The sequence below is a fragment of the Apodemus sylvaticus genome, chromosome 17 (genome assembly GCF_947179515.1).
Source record: "Apodemus sylvaticus chromosome 17, mApoSyl1.1, whole genome shotgun sequence".
Classification (NCBI taxonomy): Eukaryota; Metazoa; Chordata; class Mammalia; order Rodentia; family Muridae; genus Apodemus; species Apodemus sylvaticus.
Window position 1 is genome coordinate 6,671,581 of NC_067488.1, and position 21,055 is coordinate 6,692,635.

Here is a 21,055-nt window from a genome sequence, read left to right on the forward strand (position 1 = left end):
TTACTTGAGACAGTGTCCCAGTTCCTAGGAGCTGCGTAGCTACCCTTTGAAATGACCAAGCTGTATTCCAGGAATCTTGTGAAATTATTGTTATATTCACTCCTGTATTCACTAGGCCTTTAATCTCAATTCTATCTAATTGTAATTTCAGCTTTAGTCTTTTATCATTTATAGTAGTTTGACAAATTATCTGGTTTTTGTTTTTGTTTTTATCTTTAGCATCTTTTTCTATCAATAGGAACTGCTCTATCTCTCATAAATGCTTTAAGTTTTGAGCAGCGCTGCTTGTCCTATCAGTCTTTAATTTCTTTAGTCATTTTCCAGAAAAAATTTTCTTTTACTGACAGGAAACAAATGTCTTATGTTGTTTTGTGCCAGATCCTTAGTCAGTTTTCCAACATTAAAGAATTGCCTTGAATATCTCTGAGTGATTCTCATTCATAAGCCCTATGTTTGTTCCTTTCTCCTTTTACATATCCCAGGAAACTTTCTCCTTGGGTTATCATTAGAGAAAAATTTATCCTTAGGAACTGTTTGTCTGCAGGACTTTAGAAAATTACCTGATCTTTCACAGCCACAATAATGGACGTCTGAGTTTTTATATCTTTTGTAATTATCTGTCCAGTCTCAACTGAATTGTGAGCATTAGATTCAATATCCACAGTAGGTTTAATCCATTCATAAATAGGTGCAGATCAGGCCCTTAAAGGTCTAGTGGCCTTTTTTACATTTAGTATAAGCACTCTCAAAAGCCAAAGATTCAATTAAAAATCCTCTGCCATTTGGATCTGATATTGCTCTGTTTAGAGCTGATGCTAATCTTCGTTAAAAAGTCAGTGAAAGATTAATTTGAATCCTGAGTTATCTTTGTAGAGGATTCAGCTCATGCCTGTTATTCAACCTTGTCCTAAGCATTTAAGCTATTGTATGATATTATTCTATGATGACATCATCAAATATAATCTGTACTCTTAATTCAGAATATTGATCATCACCTAGCAACTGATCCAGTGCTTCCCGTCCAATATCATTGCCCCATGACTGAAGCTTCCTCTTCCACCATGTTAGCCAGCCTCTGTAGTTGAGGGTCAGGTTCTAAGATGGCTGACATCAAAGCTCTCCCATCTTTTGGAATTACATTATTTTGTGTGGACCAGTTACTAAATACCTGTCTTATAGAGGGTGTGTGTAAACCATAGGTTATTACTGTTTCTTTAAACTTTCTTTAAGTCTAGTACCTCTGTGGGGTGCCACCCAGATTCTTGATAATCTTGTGGATTTCTCTCATCTGGAGCTAATTCTTTTATTATAGATGGAAAAATAATTGCGGGTTTTCTAGTGTGCTTTGACTACCATTTTGTAGTCTCATCACAAGGTAGTGATGTAGGCTTCAGATTGGATTCATCTGAAGATTAGGCAAGTGTGCCCCATGGTCTGCCTCTGATCTCCACTCACTCCAGGCCTACAATAGCTGCTGGCTCCCTCCATCCCCAACAGTAAGGTCCAGAATGAGTGGGCACTTCAGTGAGCCTCAAGGGCTTGTAGCAGTTGGCCCAAGAGAGACCATGGTACAGCTCTGGCTGCCCACTCAGTCAGCTGTTCACAGGCCCTGTTCAGTTTCTGCACAGCAGAGCCTATTAAAAGAGCTGTGCTTCCCGTCCAAGTACTGCTCCTCTGCTACTGTGAGGATGTTAGAAAAACATTTTCTCCACCTTCCACCTGGGAACTTTTGCCTAATGCCTGAATCTAGCTAGTGTCCTAAGTTTGGATTTCTACCTACCACTTTGGATACCAAACATTTCTGGACTTTCTTGGACTTGGCATCTGCCAAATAAACATACAGAGACGTATTATATATAAAAGTTTTTGCAGTATAGCAAGGCTACATCCCAGCTATCTCTAACTTAATTAACCTGTTTGTTCTAGTCCATGCCTGCCACGTGATTGGTTACCTTTCTCTCACTCTGGCATGCCCCACCTCCTCTCTGTCACACTGGTAAGTCCTCCCATGTCTGATTCTTCTCCCAGAGACAACCTTTACATCATGCACAAAAATGTTACCTCAACACAACCCAGGGAAGGAAAATTATCATCTCCAGGGTACAGTGCATCTTTGGGAACCTTCAAACGCCATGTGCTGAAAAGCCAATTAGAATCTGGAAAGAGGGTGGAGTCTGAATCTTTTCCTTGAGCCTCCTCCATTAGTGTTTTAAGGTTTTATTGCCGTGAAGGGATACCATAACCAAGGCAACTCTTATAAAGGGAACATTTAATTGGGGCTGGCTTACAGTTTCAGAGGTTTAGTCCATTATCATCATGGTGGGAAGCACAGCAGTATGCAGTGAACGTCAGGGTTCTTTGAAAAGTCAGTTGGATGGCATTTTGCTGGGACAAACACGTGAAGGAATGTTTAGATGAAGCAGACACAGGTGAAAGGATCTTCTGCTAAAACAAGCACATGAAAGGACATGTGATAGAGGATTCTTCACTAACAATACATATGTATTGGTCCACGTGCATTGGGTAGTTGAGCTGCATTTGGCGGGATTCCATACAGAGAAATGCACCCAAAAAACTTCTTGGTGGCATGCTGCAGTCCCTTGCCCCTTCGGCAGCCTCAGGCTGATTCAGAGTGATGTCAGCGGAGACAGGCTTACATGCCGAGGCAAGACATGTGCTGAGGACATGTGCTATTTGGAGGGTATAAATAGAACTCATAGGATAGTGATGGGGATGGAACTAGGCTTGGTCATAGAGCTAGCTGTGCAATGCTCATGGGTCTGGAGGCTTCCCTGATCTTTGCTTCACTGAGAGAGAGAGAGAGAGAGAGAGAGAGAGAGAGAGAGAGAGACAGAGGCAGAGACAGAGGCAGGAGGCAGAGCCAGGAGGGGATTGAATTTCTACCTTAGGTGGAGCTTGAGTGTTGAGACTGCAAAGCCTGCTCCTGCAATGAGACACTTCCTCCAACAAGGCCATACCTACTCCAACAAGGCCACACCTACTCCAACAAGGCCACACCTACTCCAACAAGGCCACACCTACTCCAACAAGGCCACAACTACTCCAACAAGGCCACAACTACTCCAACAAGACCACACCTCTTTAATAGTGCCACTCCCTATGGCCAAACATTAAAACACATATATTTATGGGGGCCAACCTATTCAAACCACCACAATTAGGATGAAAATTTCATAGCAAAGTATGAATACAGATGTTCCAATCCAGTTGTTTGGGAAACTCCTTAGCATAGCACCAAACAATTATTTTATGAATATTTTAATATTTCCTGGTGCAGGGTTCCTTCCTACCTTAGGCCATTTATATTCCCGGATAAAACACACACACAGCCCTTATATTTTAATATGCCTTAATCAGCACAATAGCTGGGCAACTGCCTAATCTGTGTGCTGCTATAATCTACCTCCCACCAGTAACTCCCGAGTTAACAGTTACTAATTTCTATGTTCCATCTTGGCTGCTCTTGACCCACCTGAGCCTTTTCCCCTTGTTGCTGTCCTCTGGGCCCAAGTTCTCTTGGCCCTTTCACATGGTGGTTCTGGTTCTCCCTCCTGCACTTTCTTTTTCTCCCACAGCGGCTGCTCTCCTCTCTCCTTCTGCACACTCTCCTAAGGCATGGCCTCTCTTTCTTTCTCTCTTTCCTTATGGTTGCTATCCTGGGAAACCTAAACCTCTTTCTCATCTCTCCAAATACTGGCTGCTGGTATCTTGATTTAACAATCAGAATTAAATGGAGGCAAGTTCCCAAAAGCTGTGTACAGACTCCAGATCTTGGGGGACCCAGCACTTAGCATTACAATAACAGGACACAAAACCTCAAACAAGAGAAGTTCCTGGGAGTACCTGGGAACAGGGGGACCCAGGCATGCAGCAATGCCTCCAGACTAGCAGCTTGGGTTCCTTCCAGTCTGTCTGGGCCAGTGCAAACTGGTGCAAACTGGTGCAAACTGGTGTTTGTCTGTTGGGCGCAAACTCTGCAGCCAGTCCCAAAACACCCAGAGGAAGCTCCACTCCCAGGCACTTTTACACACCCAGGATTCTGGGATCCTGGGATCCCAGGAGCTTGGTTACACCAGGATCTCAGAGTCCCAGAGGCAGCTGGGACACACCCAGGATCTCAGGATCACAGGATCCCAGAATCCTAGGATTACAGAGAGAGTTTGACTCGGAGGAGTTCTGACACAACCAGGGTAACAGGAAGGACAGGCTCCAGCCAGATATATTGAGGACAGGTAGCACTAGAGAGAACCAGATGGCAGGAGGCAAGCCTAAGAACATAAGCAACAGAATCTGAGGTTACTTGGCATCATCAGAACCCAATTCTTCCACCATAACAAGTCCTGGATAGGCCATCACACCGGAAAAGCAAGACTTGGATCAAAAAATCACTTCTCATGATGATGACAGAGGACTTTAAGGGCATAAATAACTCCTTTAAGGAATACAGGAGAACACAGGTAAACAGGTAGACACCCTTAAAGAGGAAACACAAAAATCCCTTAAAGAATTAAAGGAAAATACAATCAAACAGATGAAGGAAATGAACAAAACCATTCAGGATCTAAACATGGAAATAGAAACAATAAAGAAATCACAAAGTGAGTCAACCCTGGAGCTAGAAAACCTAGGAAAGAGATCAGGAGTCATAGATGCAAGCATCACCAACAGAATACAAGAGATAGAAGAGAGAATATCAGGTACAGAACAGACCATAGTAAACATTGACACAACAGTCAAAGAAACACAAAAAGCAAAAAGCTCCTAACCCAAAGTACACAATGAGAAGACCAAATCTAAGGATTGTAGGTATAGAAGAGAGTGAAGATTTCCAACATAAAGGGCCAGTAAGTAGCTTCAACAAAGTTATAGAAAAAACTTTCTTAACCTAAAGAAAGAGATGCCCATTAACATACAAGAAGCCTACAGAACTCCAAATAGATTGGACCAGAAAAAATTCCTTCTGTCATATAATAATCAAAATACCTAATGCACTAAACAAAGAAAGAATATTAAAAATATTAAAGAATATTAAAAGCAACAAGGGAAAAAGGTCAAGTAACAGGTAAAGGCATACCTAGAATTACACCAGACTCCAGACTTCTCACCAGAGACCATGAAAGCTAGAAGATCCTGGGCAGATGTCATACAGACCTTGAGAGACCCTAAATGCCATCCCAGGCTACTATACCCGGAAAAACTCTCAATTACCATAGACAGAGAAAACAAGATATTCCATGACAAAACCAAATTTACACAGTATCTTTCCACAAATCCAGCCCTACAAAGGTTAATAGATGGAAAATACTAACACAGGAGGGAAATTATACCCTGTAAAAAGCAAGAAAGTAATCTTTCAGCAAACCCACACAAACATAATTCTACTTCTAACAACAAAAACAATCACTTTTCCTTAATATCTCTTAATATAAAATTTAATATTACCAATATATCCTAATCAATTAAAATTAAAAAATATGAGGAATTAGAAATCACCCAGTGGGGTCTCTAATTTGGTAAGTGGAGAAATATGTCCAATATTGTACAATCCATATACACTTTCCTCTTGTTTGTATGTGACAGTGTCTTCCTGTGTACCACATAATGGTCTTGAAATCATTCTTCTCCTATCTCAGCCTCTCTATTAGTAGGATTGTCTATTTGATGTTTTTACACTATACTATGGTTTTCAGAACAGTTTACATATTTCAAAATTATTTATACAGCCAAAAGAAAGGTTGACAATAATTTTGGAGGTGGCTTGTAAGAGAACAACAAAGAGGGAGACTGAATGTTTTGCTTGATATTTATAATTATTGTATCAATTTTGAAGAAGATGACCTTAAAATTACTCTTTATTTCTGAGATGAATGCTTTTCAAAATCACCACAGTCAATGAACCAGAATCTTACCCTCACCTAATGTCTGTGCCACCCTCCAAGCAGAACCATTGTTCATTGAAACAGTTGATGAATGACTTCATGGATAGACCATCTTAACACACACACAATTTCTCATATGAATGTAACCTGTTCCCTGTGGGCTGAGAATGATGACAATCTCTCAAGTCAAATAGCTTTGACCATAGCAGTAAATCTGTATCCAAATAATTGTGCCTACAATTCATTCCTTGGCGCAGCAGAACTGTCAATTCTTAGCTTAGCTACTATGGAGGTAAAATCCTTTGGTGACGTGAGGGACATTGAAGTACTGCCTTATTACAATGAACTCCAATGTCTAAAACTTGTTCTTATTTTGGGTTTCTACCACAGTAAGATCCAAGATTTTAAGCTCTACTAAAAACAAAACAAACAAAGAAAAAGACTTTATCTTTTTATGTTCATTTAATAACATGTCCATAATTTTTATGATTGGTATAAAATATATATTGTGTTGAATATAATAAAAATTAGAATTAAAATTAAAAAAGAGAAAAATATAAGCCAGAGAGAGAGAGAGAGAGAGAGAGAGAGAGAGAGAGAGAGAGAGAGAGGAAAGTACCATAACCACATAAATCAAAGCAATAGCAAACTACGCCAGTGTGCTCTGGAGGTAAGAGTCTGCTGGTGTTTGCTGATGACACTCACGGCGTGTCAGGACTTCTCAGACGTGCAACTGAGGGTCTGACTATAAAGCAAGTTCCATGCTGAGTCCCGGGTGTGCACGACACGGACTCCTAGCCAAGACTGGGACCCTGCCACGAGGATGCCAGATAGCTCACTTCCTCTGCTCACCTCGTGAGATGCGAGTTTGGACTGGGAGTGAAAGAAACCCCGGGATAAATGCACTCGGAAATGCTTAATGGGAATGTCAAAATACAAGGGTGATTCATTGGGACCTTGAAAGAGCCCTGAAGACATAGCTTCACTTCTCCAGACTCACGAAGGACAGGACCTGGACTAGGTGAGCCCAGGCAGTGCTCCATGACCGTGAACTCTTTGTGGGAGAGCATGGTGGCTGTTGTGTGTGAGAGGCTGTGTGAAGTCCTGCCGTGCTATGAGTTGAACAGTGCAGATGTGCGTCTGTGCTTGGATCCTTGCCGAGAATGCCTCAGCAGTTCATCTCTTCACACACTGTGGACAATCCTTAGGTATAGACGGTAGTAATCCCATTACCTACTGCGGGAGCGGAAAGAATGGGTCAACCTCCATGGGGAGATATCTCTAATGTGACTTTTCTCAGTGGAACTAGATGATAAGATAGCTTTCAGGATGCAATCCGCTGAGGATAATAAAAGCTCAAATCAAAATAGAACTAAACAACAGGGAAATTTAGCTTCACGCCATGACAGTGCCCAGGCTGGTGAGTCCTGGTTCAGCTGATTTCTACCCACCCACCCTCAGTCAGCATCATGGTCTCACACAGCTACATGCAGGTAAGGAGAGCTTGATTCTCATTCTTTACCAGATCAGCAGATCAGGAAGCACAGCACTCCTCCATGTAGACCTCCAGAGGCTTCTAAGGCTCTGAGAATCTTTCTAAAGTCATTATTGTCAAGGGGGATACGGATAGTACCAGAGCCACTGGTGAAGACATTGAAGGTGAGTGGCACCCTAGGTGACAAAGTTTGAGCTGCATTAAAGCCAAGTGTGGCTTTGCTCAAAATCCCTACCCTGAGATCACTAAGTTCACCATCCAGTAAAATTAAAGAAAATATATTTTATACACATAGTCACACAGAGGACACTATTTCTAATTTAACTTTGCAAGTGTTTATGGAAGAACTATTACATAACAAGGACTGTTCTGGGTGCTGTGGAAGAGTGACAAAATAAAAGTCCTTTTCCATGCTGACTTCCAAGTATAGGACAGTGGATAAGCACACGGTTGTGTTAGAATCCAGTGCTATGGGGAACTAAATACAGTGGAGGAAGGAGAGGCAGGCGTGGAGAGGCAGGCTTTCTGGAAGCCCTGCCACCCTGCTAAGGAAGGAGGTGGCCCACCCCCGCACTCCCACAGTGCTGTATGGTCTCATTTTTCCCATGTGCTATCTCTGCAACCTGCCATTTGGAAATGCATTCAGATCTGTAAGAAAGGATCAGACTGGGCCTGATCCTACACCACAGATCTTAGGAAGTGTTATCTTACCTAAGTGTGGTGGCTCGAATGAGACTAGCTTACATAGGCTCATATATTTGAATTCCTGGTCCGTAATTGGTGGAACTGTTGGGAAGGGATTAGGAGTATAGTCTTACCTAGGTGTGTCACTGGGGCTTTGAGGATCAAAGGACCGTGAATTCCTTGCAATGCTAAGTCTGAGCTGAGTGGTGCATCTGTGCATCCATCTGTGTGTCCATGCATCCGTGTGTTCATCCATCCGTGTGTCCATGCATCCGTGTGTCCTTGCATCCATGCTCTGATCCTTGCATCTCAACAACTCATCCCTTCAAACACTCTGATCTGCGAGGACTCATGTTTTAACACATTTTCATAGCCTTCCTCGGATTCCATTCGAACCCTGTGGACTAATACTGCCAAGTCCAGAGGAGTAAATGGGTTAGACAGTAGACTCTCAAGAAGAAGAAGAAACAGCCAGGGTCTCCAAATCAAGAACTTTAAGTTGGCAAACATTTTTTAAAAAATCAGTGTGCTAACACAGAAAGCTGGGAAAGAGCTCAATGAGCATGGATATGGAAGATAGTAATAAAAAGAAAAAAAATACTATTATCTATTGGGGGAGTTGACGGAACGTTTAGAAGCGCTCTGCTTTCCTGTTTGTGGATCCAGAAGTAAGCACTCAGTCACAGCTCCAGCCCCATGTCTGTCAATGATGCTCCCACACGCCTGGCATCATGATGCTCATGGACTCTAACTCTGCAACCATGAGACCCAAATTCAGTGTTCTTTTCTATAAGTTGCCTTGGTCATGGTGTTTTGTCATGGCAATAGACACTGAGGCTAATCAATATTTCTAATGAAGAACTTTGGAGAATAAAGACAAGCAGAGCCCAAGGAAGAAGAAAATTATTTGAAACCCTGGGAAGGGGCACAGGACAGTCAGATGGACAATCAGATGCATCAGACTTTGGGTGAGCCTTTCTGGCCAGGGAGGCCTGCAGTGTGAACAGGGAGGCCTGCAGTGTGAACAGGGAGGCCTGCAGTGTGAACAGGGAGGCTTCAAGTGTAGCCACCGTGGAACTGCAAACAATGGTCAGTTCTTTTTCAACACAAAGGCTGGAAAAACTATCCATCCCACAACCTTTATTCCATGTCTCCCCATTAACCAAAGCACAGAAAGAGTGAAATTGGTTTGAGGCATGGAAGTCATGGTTGTATTCCTGGGGAATCAAAGGTGATGAGTACCGGAAGCACTGAGTGAATTATTGCGCAGTCCTTAAAGGCAGGCTGGAAAGACTTCCATGCTGTAAGCTGTAGCAAATCCTCGTTGCTGCTGTAATAACTGACCACAAGCTTCTTATCTTCCCGGATCTGAGTCAGAAACCTGTGATCCCAGTGCATTAACCAACACAACCAGTGCGAACCGCCACTGTATAGGACTTCTTTCTCCATTAGCTTTGCCGAGGCCTAACTCACTCCCCTGGTTTCTTGTCCTCAACCTTACATTGATTTGAGGTCAGCACAAAGGTTCTTCTCTCATTCACTACTGTACCTAGGCCCATTGTAACCACGCATGCCAAGACAGGCAGGGAGCAAGACTCATCTCAAGTTCTAGATGCTTCTGCAACAACCATCAGCATAATGCCTTATTTAATGTTTGATTTTTCTGACTGCTTAATGAAGGTCTTTATCTGCCCTCTAAATAATGTGAGTCTATTTAAGTGGACCCAACCTCCAGATGGCTCAGCCTCCAGGTTTCGAGCTAGCTATTGCATCAACCTTCCTTCTAGTTGTAAGGATTTTCGTGAGCATTCCAGGGCGATGTCAGTTCCCATGGTTGGGAGGCCATCACTCTGCCTCTCATGCCACACCACCGGAGCTGTGGTCAGAATGTGTGGGGCCACGGGAAAGAGCTCTGATGTTGACAGAACCACAGTCGGTATCTGCAGTCAGTTACAGAGTTTCATCCCGGAGAGTCCACTCCGCTGCCCACGGGCTCAGCCTGCGTGCTCTCAACCCTTCCCCGCTCTGCTACAGCCTGGAGGGTTCAAAATGTTTGTTACTGTGTGAGGGAACAAAGGGACAAGACCTCAAGAAGCTACCTTCTGGATTGGAGGCCTCTGCTTGGCTCATAATGTGGACCCTCTCGGGAGCTCTTGTCCAGTGAGCGGGCGGCCGGGAGGTGCTGGCTCCCTTCACGGAAGGCCTGAAATGAAGCACCTGGCATGCGCTGGCCCGTGTCAGCCTTGTCTCTAAGCTGTTCTCACTGCCCGTCTGTGAGCGAGGACTGGGGGTCTCCGATTTATCAGACGGGGAAATGAAGACTCAAAGACATTAACTTACCTAAGATTGAGGACTAATGACCCAGCTGTGGTCAAGGAATTGAGCTTCATTTTGATGCCAAAGGCGTTCTCTTTACACTCTACTTTAGCCTTAACGTAATAGGTCAATCAGAATGTGCAAATAAATGAATCTGGTTTCTTCAGTAAGTTCCCAAGGTTGAGTTGTCAAGATGGCTCAGTTACAAAGGTGCTTGCTCCAAGGCTGACGACCAGAGTTGAATCCTCAGGACCTAAAAGATGAAGTAGAGAACTGACTTCTGCAGCTGTCCTCTGACCTCCACATGAGTGTCATGGCGTGTATGTACAACACACACACACACACACACACACACACACACGCACACGCACACGCACACGCACACGCGCACACACACACACGCACACACGCACACATGCACACACACACACACACACACGCGCGCACACACACGCGCACACACGCACATGCACACACGCATGTGCGCGAGTGGCGTGGACACACACACAAATAAATAACTGTAATTTTAAAACTTAAAAAATTCCCCAGGTCCTTGTTTCCTGTCAGCAAGCTCTCCTCTGCTGCCCACAGGGATTGTTTCCTCTCTGCCTCAAGGCCTCTTCAAGAGATAATCTTGCAGTCTCCTCAGAGATTCTTGATCCAATTTACCCAAATACCACCTCCTTGCTCTCTGTCAGTGTGAGTCTCTCTACTCACACACTACACAGTCCCTGCAGGGACACACTGGGTTGAAACAGTCATTTCTGGAATTTACTCTCTGAGACTGTAAGTAAACGTGCTTGAGGTTGCTAGAACGGCAGCAGGCAATCCTGAGCCAGGCTGTTTGCTTCCGTTTCAAGTTTATGGAATTTTCCAGATTTAATTCTAAATCCTTGGGTGCCGCTGGTCTCCGGGTGCAGAGGTTATTTGAAAGACGATGAGCTAGTTTTGGGCTGGGGAGCTGGCTCTGTATTTGCTGTCCAAGCATGAAGGTCAGAGTTCAGACCCGTGTTACCAGAGGCAGAGTGAAGACTGTCAGGGTGTGGTGATCTGCCTATAATTCTAGCCTTGAGAGGCAGGGACTGCAGCCCAGAGCGACCGGGCTGGTGAGACTAGCTATCTTAGCTAGCTCTGGGTTCGATTCAGAGACCCTGCCCCAGTGAAAGCAACTGAGGACAGTTCCTAACATCAACCTCTGGCTTTAGGGAGCTATGTGTGTGCACACACACACACAGACACACACAGGCATACATATGCAGATATGCACATCACACACACAAACACATGAAAAAGAAAGGAAAAGAAAGAATGCACATCTCACCGTCCCCCACCTCTGCTGCCTTTTCAGAACTCCGGTCCTTTTGTGAAGACCTCTGGGTGTTTCATGAACTGCACCGCTGTTACTCAGGGGTTTTACCTTTAAACAGAACCCTTTCTCCTTCATTCACGATTCACCCCACTCTTCCCTCACAATCCAGACACTGGTGACTCTTTTGAATATATTTACTTTTACTCCAGGTTTGATTGACACTTTCAGTGGAAAAGAAGTCCCCTCCCACTTAATGTCAGAGCCACAACCCTGAGACACAGCAGCTCTGGGCTACACGGTTTTGCTTGCAGAGGGCATATGCTGCTACTGTCAGGAGACATTTCGGGTTGTCAGAACTGGGGAGTGTGTGATGCTATTGCAAATGGTAGGCAAAGGCTCGGTTATGCTAAATAGCCCCCACACACCGCCCTGTCCCCAAATACCAACAGTGAAGACCTGCAGATGCACACGTGTGTGTGTGTGTGTGTGTGTGTGTGTGTGTGTGTGTGTGCTCAGGCTAAGCCATGAAATGGGGCAGGAGGCCTCTCTTCCTTTGGTTTTTGTAGCAATCTAAAGCAGGCCTCTTGTTTTTATTGACATTCTCCTCCACTCCACAGGGTCGGGTTGAGCACAGGAGGCAGATGGGAGGACAACCATTGACTCCCTATTAAATTGCCCCCCGGCACCCCCCTGCTCCCCCCGCACCGGGCTTCCCGGTGAGGCTCGCTGTGAGCTCCTTTTTCTTTTTTGGGTGAGTTATTTAGGGCAGCGGCTTAGCCTGTGATGCAAACACGCTGCAGGCATCCACAAGTCTGTCCCGGCATGTGAGACTGCAGGGCAGATTCCAGCTTTTGTATAAGCAAGAAACTCTTCTGAGGTGATGTCCAAGTGGTGGGTGACTGGGAGCGGGCAGCGAGAGGGATGTAAAGTGAATAAGTAAAATAATAATAATAATATTTTTTTTAAAATGGTGACTTTCTTAACTCAAAGGACAGGATGGCTTGCGGGTGGTGGTGGTCAGGTTGGCTTAGAAACAGGCTGGATTCAAGGCTTCTATGACAACACAAACCTATGTGACCCTCTCCATTTCTCAAGCTCCTTCTGCAGCATCAACCACACCCAACAGAAGTTTTTCCCCCTCACCATGCCCTGACTCTTACTGCAGCGACTCACTGTATTTTCCAGATTCATATCCAATGGGAACACATAGCCTCTTTTCTGGTAGCTCCTACTGAAGTCCTGGGGGAACCGACCAAGGACCACTGATGGCCCCAGAACAAATTATATCTGCAACGAGAATGCAGAGAGGTGATTGGCTCTGTTCTTGGTCACATGCTCTAATTCAGCCCACGTGGTCTGAAAGTGGGTGGAGTTACTGAGGCGGTGTTAGAGTGTTGACAAGTCCATGCTTCTAGGTTTCATAGACTTTGGGGTGGGTCAGGAAGGGAAGCTAACGATGAGCGTCCTTTTAGACTGAGAGAGACTGTGTGTTGGGATACAGGGTATGTTATAGAAAGGAGAGTTGGCAAGAAATATATACAGTTTTGTTTGTTTGAGACAAGATTCTTACATAGTCCAGGCTAACCTTGAACTTGCTATGTTGAATGAATGAACTTCAATGCCTGGTCCTACATCCTCCACTTCTAAGTACTAGGATTCCAGGGATGCACTATCACACCCAGCTCCTTGTACGGATCTCTAAAAGATTCTCTGGTTGCATATAAGTCACTTGTTTGTTTGTTTTTATAGACTCATAATCAGGAGAAAATTCCCAAGCCTGTTGGTGGTGGCGCATGCCTGTAATCTCAGCACTTGGGAGGCAGAGGCAGGCAGATTTCTGAGTTTGAGGCCATCCTGGTCTACAGAGTGAGTTCCAGGACATCCAGGGCTACACAGAGAAACCCTGTCTCAAAAAACCAAAAAAGAAAGAGAGAGGAGGGGGGAGAGAGAGAGAGAGAGAGAGAGAAAGAGAGAGAAAGAGAAACCCCTTTCCTTAAACTCAAGTATCTGAAGGTTATGAACACTCTCAGATTTGCTATGTGTTAAGATGGCATTAACATTAACTTATTCATGTTTTTCTAAAAACTGATTATGAAATCTCATTTTTAATGACGATTCTCTAAAATAATATCTTACCATCATCTCCGAAACACCAAAAAATGGAGGTTGAAATAATTTCTCCCCTATTCCAAATGGAATTTTTTCAACATATCCTCCAAACACTATTTTTTTTAAGCAGAGGTCTTATGCAACAGGGCAACACGACATGAAGAAAAAGCCTGTTCTTTGGGAAGATTCATTCTTCCTTCAGGGGTAGGATGTGTGAACAAGCAGTGGAGGAAACCGAGGCGGGCCAATGGCTGCTGCAGTCTTTTAGAGACAAGCTGGGGTGGAGTGGACCCTTCAGGCAGGAGCGTCAGCAGAAAACCAGAGGTCATCCGAGGAAGTCCACGTGGCAGAGCGGCACATTTGATTACAGAGAATGAAGGAGAGAGGAAACTTCCATGCCTTGAGATCAGAGCTGGTGGTGTGCTCCCCAGAAAGAGCAGTCAAGGAAAACCATCGCTAGTTCAGACTGGATATACTGAGTCTAGAAACCGCAGAGGACAGGCAGAGTGCAGCTGGTTCTGCGGGCTGCCAACGATGCAGCTAGATTCTCCCCCTGCCTTTTTGCACAAATTTCTCTTAAATACAGTTTGCTCTGCCCCACTCCTTACGCCGTTTGAGCCAAAGTCCTCACTGTCTCTGCTATTCCAACCATCAAAATTTCCTTCCTCCAGTCTCCTTCTAAATCCAGCATCCTTTGTGCCTTTGATGTCTTCTCTAGTTTCAATATGATCTTAATTTTGTTTTCTTGATTGTTAATTTAGTATTTATATGGGAACAATATGAAGCATGACGCTGTATTTAAAGGAAGTCAAGGCCATAGTGCATTCTCTCACTTGAGTGTTGAATATTGTTCTCTTTACTCTGAGACCTTAAGCACAAGCATGAGTTGATTTATAATGTCTTTTCTGATTTCTATCTCCAACTCTCCCGCCGGATGTACTTAGGGGTGATGATGGTGCTTTATGTCTCCATGATCCAGCAAAACCTGGGGGTGAATATGACTTCTGCAGTTACTAGCTGTGCTGAAGGAACAGGTGCAGAGAACTGGGATCACATTTAAGCCTACAGTGAAGACAGATGTGGGGTCTGAGAGAAGAAGAAGGTTACTAGGGTGCAGCCAACAAGATGGTTATCAGGTAAGGCTGCCTTTCTCCAAGCTTGAGGACCCGAGTTCGATCCCCGGGACCCATGCAGTACAAGAAGAGAACTGGCTTGCCCACATTGTTCTTTACCCGCCACACAACAAGCTGTGGTGCATGTGCCACAAAACACATAACTTAAAATAAGTAGCAAATGAAAGTAAAACTCTTAGGGTGCACATCTTTTTCTCAACAATGGTTCCTTGCTCATTTGGGGAAGAGAAACTCCAGGCTATGGAGTTTAGGACCTGAATGAACCAGGCCCAGGACTGCATACAAGGTCTAGCGTGACCTTGGCTCCTGGGGCCACCATAGACTGCCTCCTTTCCTGATCTCTTGTAGGTCACTCTGACCCAGTTGCTGTGGATGGAGACCCTTAGGAACCATGCGCAGTCCTTTTGTTATGGATACTGCACGATAGGAATCCCTGGGCCAGGTTGGCATCCTCAGCCTTCTCATCCCGGTGTTCTACTTTGCCTTCTGTTGCTGTGACAAACATCATGACATAAAGCAACTTTTAGAGGAAAAGGTTTGTTTCAGCTCACAGATTACAGCCTATCAACTACAGAAACCAGGACAGGCCCTTACCGGCAGGAACTGAAGCAGAAATCACGGAGGAATGCTGTTTCCTGGCTCGCTTCCAGGCAAACATTCCATAATTTTCCTTATACAGCCCTGACCCATCTTTCTAGGTCTGTTACTGCCCACAGTGGGCTGACCCTTCCCACATCAATCGGCTGTAGAGAAAATGGCCTACAGACATGCGCAGAAGCCAATCTAATAGAGGCAGTTTTCAACTGAGGTTTGTTGTGGGAAATATTAAAAAATGATCCTGCCAATCTCTGAGCTCCTGCTCCTCTCAACCTGACAACCCTCTGGCTCACCGGGCTACAGAGCTCCCACCTGGGTGTTCTCAACTCAGTGGTCTCTCGGTCTCTCAGCCCGCCCACTCTGTCTGGTCCTCCCTGCACCCCTCCTGAGTTCCTCTTGCTACCATGCAAAAGCCGACTCATCCCACCATCAGCTATCTCAACACCCAATTACCCAGTAGAATTAAAACTCTTAAAGCTTATAGTTAACCAATCAGCTTTATGTATCAATAAAATCACAGTTTACAAGATGTCAATACAATAATTTCGGAGCCAATTGATAATGATAAAAGCTTTATCCCAATATTTCTAACCTTATATTATCATTGTGCCTGGTTCCAGCCACGATGGTTCAGGTCTGCCTCAGTTCTCCTTCCTCTTTTTCCCCCTGAGATGCTTTCTGTCCTGCAACTCTTAGCTCCTCCTCCATTTTCCCTGACCAATCACAGGCCTTCTCTGCACTAATGTGATTGGACAGGGGAAATCCTGCAACAGAGGTTCTCTCTTCCAAGTGACTAGGTTGTGTCAAATTAACAGTTAAAACTGACATGTTTATGACACAGCAGCAAAGCTTCTGTTTCAAAATGGAGTTTGTGCATTAAGGTGGATTCAGCTCATACAAGTAGCTAGTGACTTCCTGCTTGGCAATGTCCCTTGCACTGGAAAACCAATTATTATCATTTTCCTCTCCTTTCTTCTTAAATATTGCACTCAGATGAGGGGTTTTGTTTGTTTGTTTGTATTTGTTTTTGTTTGCTTGTTTTAGACAAGGTCTCCCTATATAGTCCTGATTGGTCTAGGACTTTCTATGTAGACCAGACTGGCCTCAATCTCATAAGGATCTACCTGACTCCCAAGTTCAGGAGAGCTTTTTAAACAAAAAGCTCTTTTCTAAGATGGTACTTTGATGTGGAGCCTTCTGAGAAAGATTTCTAATATACCAAGTCCAGGCTGGGAAGGTAATATCTTAAAACACCTTCTGATGGTTAGGGAAAAAACCACAAGGAGGAAGGCAGCCATTTAGGATCCCAGCCTCCAGGCCGTCATCTGGGGCCTCTTTCCTGTTTTGGGGCCATTACCCACAAAACAATATCCATACAAGGGACAGTGGACATCAAGAGTTTGAAAGCTCCTGTGTTTCCTTGGCTAGACTTGTGTGTTGCCAGTTTCTCTGAAATGCCTCTCTTTGCAGTACACCATGTTTTGCTTTGGACTCTGTTCCCTGCTCCTTCGACCACAGCCTGCGCTCCAGAGGGGCTCAGAACCAGATGATCTCCCTCCCATGTAGATTTTTCTCCGGCACTGTTCATTTTTCCTTCAGCATGACAAAGATCCAGGAGCTAGCCAAGCCTCAAATGATCCGTCCTACAGAAGCTGGGGGCTCTATTTCTGTCCCTGCCACATGAGTCACAGTGCTGCCTTGTGCTCACCAGGAGCCCTTGGGCCCTGGCAGAACAGCAATCTGCCTGCCAACTGGTCTCTCACTTCTTTTATTTAACCTTTAACCTCCTGGTTGCATCGGTCCCTTGGGGCTTCTCAAGTTCTGGCTTCTTATGTCCCTTTGGAGGTGGCTACCCCTCCCCCCTCCCCTCCTCCCCACCAGGTGAGAGGTAGAGTTGTTTACTTGGCAAAGCTGATTGTTGGTGACATCGTCTTGTCGCCCAGTTTACCCATCTACTCTGCGTGTTCACTCAGCTCTCAAGGAAAGATCTGAAATCAAACATTTGTAAGTCAAGCATTTGAAATCAAACATTTGTGCCTGGAGGTGGGAAGGTATGGAGTTAATCCTGACTCTGCGCCAGCTCATCTGCTCTCTTTGATCACCAATCTTTGATGTAGATATCATGATTCTCCTTTTATATGTGAGGAAGTGACGGCTTAGTGATGTTAAGTAGTCGGGCAATGACTAAGACAGTAGTGGAACAAGATGTCTTTGGAGCCACACAGATGTGGGTTTTGAGTCTTCACTGGCTGACTGTCACTGGGCAGGATCTTGGGCTTTGGTTTATAACCTGCAGCAGTCAGATCCATTTCCAGATGGACATTACCACAGCAGAGTTTGGCAATGGACAGACCAGAGTGTGGATTACTCAGTGTCTCTGAAAGTGCCTCCTGCTAACAAGGGTGCAGAGCTGGGATTTGCTCAAGGCATTGAGTGCCTTCTCCATTGTAGCACACGTCTCCCAGCACCCAGCTCCAGAGCCAACAGCACCCACTCACTGCGTAAGCAGGAACCTAAGCTCACACATTCTTCTGGTCTCTAGAAGAACAAAACACAAATTCAGAGATATAGGCAAAGGGACTCAAATCCTGCTCTGACCTCCAAGAAGAATGTCACCAAGGTGTGTGTGTACATGTTTACATGTATGTGTATGAAGGACTATAGAGGCCAGAGATGTCTTTTTCAATCATTCTCCACCCTAGTTTTTGAGACAGAATCTCTTGTATATTTGAGTTTAATGATTTTGCTAGACTGGTCAGAGGCCAGCCCCAGGGGGCCAGCCCTTCTAGTGCTGGGTTACAGGCAAGCGCTACCATACTTACCCCGCCCCCCACCTCACCCCATGGGTTCTGAGAACTGAACCCTCAGTTTACCCACTGTGCCTTCTTCCCAAACCAAAGAATTTTCTATTTTTGCACAACAAAATCTCATTAATACCTTTGACTCTCATTCTTTCACTAACCAGGAGGCGAGTTGCCCTGAGCATCCTTCAGTAGCCCAGGCTTTCCCACACTCTTCTGCTCTTCCATTCCTTCTCTGCCTAAAACCAACTGAATATGTCTTTTTATATGTCATTTCTTTGATTTCCTTTCTGTGAGTTACCCAGGTTTTTCAACCCAGAAGCAAGTATGTGTTCATTCTAGCAAACAAAAATCCCGTCCCTTTAAAGGCCTGGGCTGCCTGTAGATGTAAATATCTTTTGTCTGATCTCTGGCACAGAAGAATGAGTACACAGGATCATGTTCAGCTCCCCGTTGAATTCCACAGCTAGCTCTGAGATGGGGCACAGCAAGAGCCCTTTGCCTTCAAAAGACACTGAGGCAGATTCACAGTTCTGGAGGCCAAATCTAGGATCAAGGCATTGGCTCTCTACTGGAGGCCTGTTCTGGAGAAATGAGGGCAGAAGGAACAGGAAGGCAAAGTGAGGCTGAACACCGTGTTCTCACATGGCGGGAGAGGAAAATGGCGGCCTTGTGTGTGGGTGGACCCCGCGTGATCATCACTTCATCAAAGTTCCCACATCTTAGCACCACGGTGGGGATGAAGTTTCAACCTGACCTTTGGACAATCCATAGCACCTGTGCAAGCCATTTCAGTTATTAGAGAAAAGGAAGGAATGTTTGGGAGGTTTCGTCTCCAGCACTGGGAGGATTTCTGATCTTTATAAACTTCCCAGTGTCGTGCCTTTTGTTATAACAACACAAGCCAAGGCCAGGGAATGGTTTCTTTCATATTATCATTGGCACTAGGGATCAAAATGTCAGTCTCAGGAGGCAGACGGTGCTGATATGAACTCTTTCTAGCTTCTCTTTTGCTGCACAATGTTAGCCCTTCTAGCCTTTCAACTGGACCAGATGCTCGGAGGTCACACTCTCCGCATCTCACACGAGGGTATCTGTATCCAGCACCCTTGTGCATCGTGACAGTCGTGAGATCATGCCCTATGGCACAGCCCATCAGTGGTCACACAACACAGGCTGGGGCTTCACGAAGGATCTGAAAAAGCCTGGCACTGCTGTACCCAGTCTACACTCAAATGCCAGCCTCCATGGGAGCCCCGGGAGTCACAGCAAGCTGTGGGGAAGCGAGGGCAAGCAGCCGGATGGTGATGGCAAGGGTCTCCCTTGTCCGGGTCCACCTTCCATGAGAGCTTTCTCAGTAACTTCCTGAGACCAGCAGAGGATTCAGAGCAGCCTGCGTGGTTCGTGTTTGCACCCCTGTCCTTTGCTATTGTGGCTGTTTGGCAAGTCAAGAAAAAAAAATCCCTGTCACCTAACAGCATCTGCTTTCCACAGTAAGGTTCCCACTCTGGCAGCCTGATCACAGGCCAAGACTCCTTCAAACATTTCCTGAGTATCTATGCCTCACACATGCCAGGCATACGTACACAAGACAGGTACTATCTTTGTTTTTTTCTGGATATCATGCCAGGCCGGCACGAAATGAATCATTCCAACACTTACAACAAGAAGGGTAATGCTGTGGAAGGAACTGGGGAGCCGGCCCTTCCACGAAAACCTAGAAGAAGCCAGATTTAAGGCTGTGGAGAGGGCATCTGAGTAAAAGAGCCAGTATTGTGAGGGCTGTGGGTTGCTTCTGATGTCCCATAAGCTTTAAGCTTAGAGCAGAGAGGACTGGGAAGCAGGGACTAAACCAACCAGGCCAGAAAAAGTACAAGAGCCCATAAAGAACTCTGTAGTATGCAGGGCATGGGGTCTACACCCAGAGGTATTGAGAAGCTTTGGAAGGGCTGGGTTAGGGTGACTAACAGCTCTCAATGATTGTCTGACTGCCCAGGAGAGAGTGGATCCGGAGCTACCATTTTTTCTTTTCTTACCTTGGCAGCCTCTCCCTGTACCCTTGGGATGGTTACCATATGTCCACAGCACCCAGCTTGCTGAGCTGTCTTGGAAGCATTTCCTACCTCAGAGCAGGAAGTCAGCGTCCTGCCTGGAGTGGAGATTTACTGGGTCACCTGGCTGAGCCCCTTGGCCTAGAGCTGTGGGGTATGACAGTGAGCCTGGCACAGGCTTCCTGGAATAATGTTTAACTTGCCATCAGGAGCCAGGAGGCTGATTTCATAGGCCCAAGCAGGAGAAAACAAAAGTAAGGTAGTTTATTAAACCATTCTCCCTGGGTACTCTGCAGTGTGACTTACTCCATTCTGAAAGCAAGCTACTTGGATTCAAAAGATCTAGTCTGCTCTAGAAGTCTAAGACATGTGAGCTGTGGCTGTGTTTGTCTTTATATGTATACATGTATGTCTGAGCGTTAATATGTGCACCGCATGGTGGCCAGAGCACACACTAGTAGCAGGAGAGGGCATCCGATCCCCTGGAACTGGACTTACAGGTGTTGGTGAGTCACCATGTGGGTGCCATGAACAGAAAGCCTGTCCTCAGCAAGAGCAGTGAGTGCCACTAACCACCAGGCCACCTCTCCCACTCCAAGGTTGTTATCTTTAAAGTAACAAACAGACCAATTTATATTGATCACCTGGTACATTGATGAC

At 45.2% G+C, this 21,055-nt stretch overlaps 1 protein-coding gene and 1 long non-coding RNA gene across 2 annotated transcripts in view; one reads left to right on the top strand and one right to left on the bottom strand.

The window, feature by feature from the left end:
- Baalc (BAALC binder of MAP3K1 and KLF4) overlaps window positions 1-21,055 on the top strand; it is a 76,023-nt gene that overhangs the window by 32,393 nt on the left and 22,575 nt on the right. The window lies entirely within an intron of this gene.
- On the bottom strand, window positions 8,615-14,888 carry LOC127667956 (uncharacterized). The gene is made up of 3 exons (XR_007973964.1): window positions 13,841-14,888; window positions 12,878-12,991; window positions 8,615-10,648 (listed from the first exon to the last, which is right to left on the bottom strand). It is a non-coding gene; the product is annotated as an uncharacterized LOC127667956 (long non-coding RNA).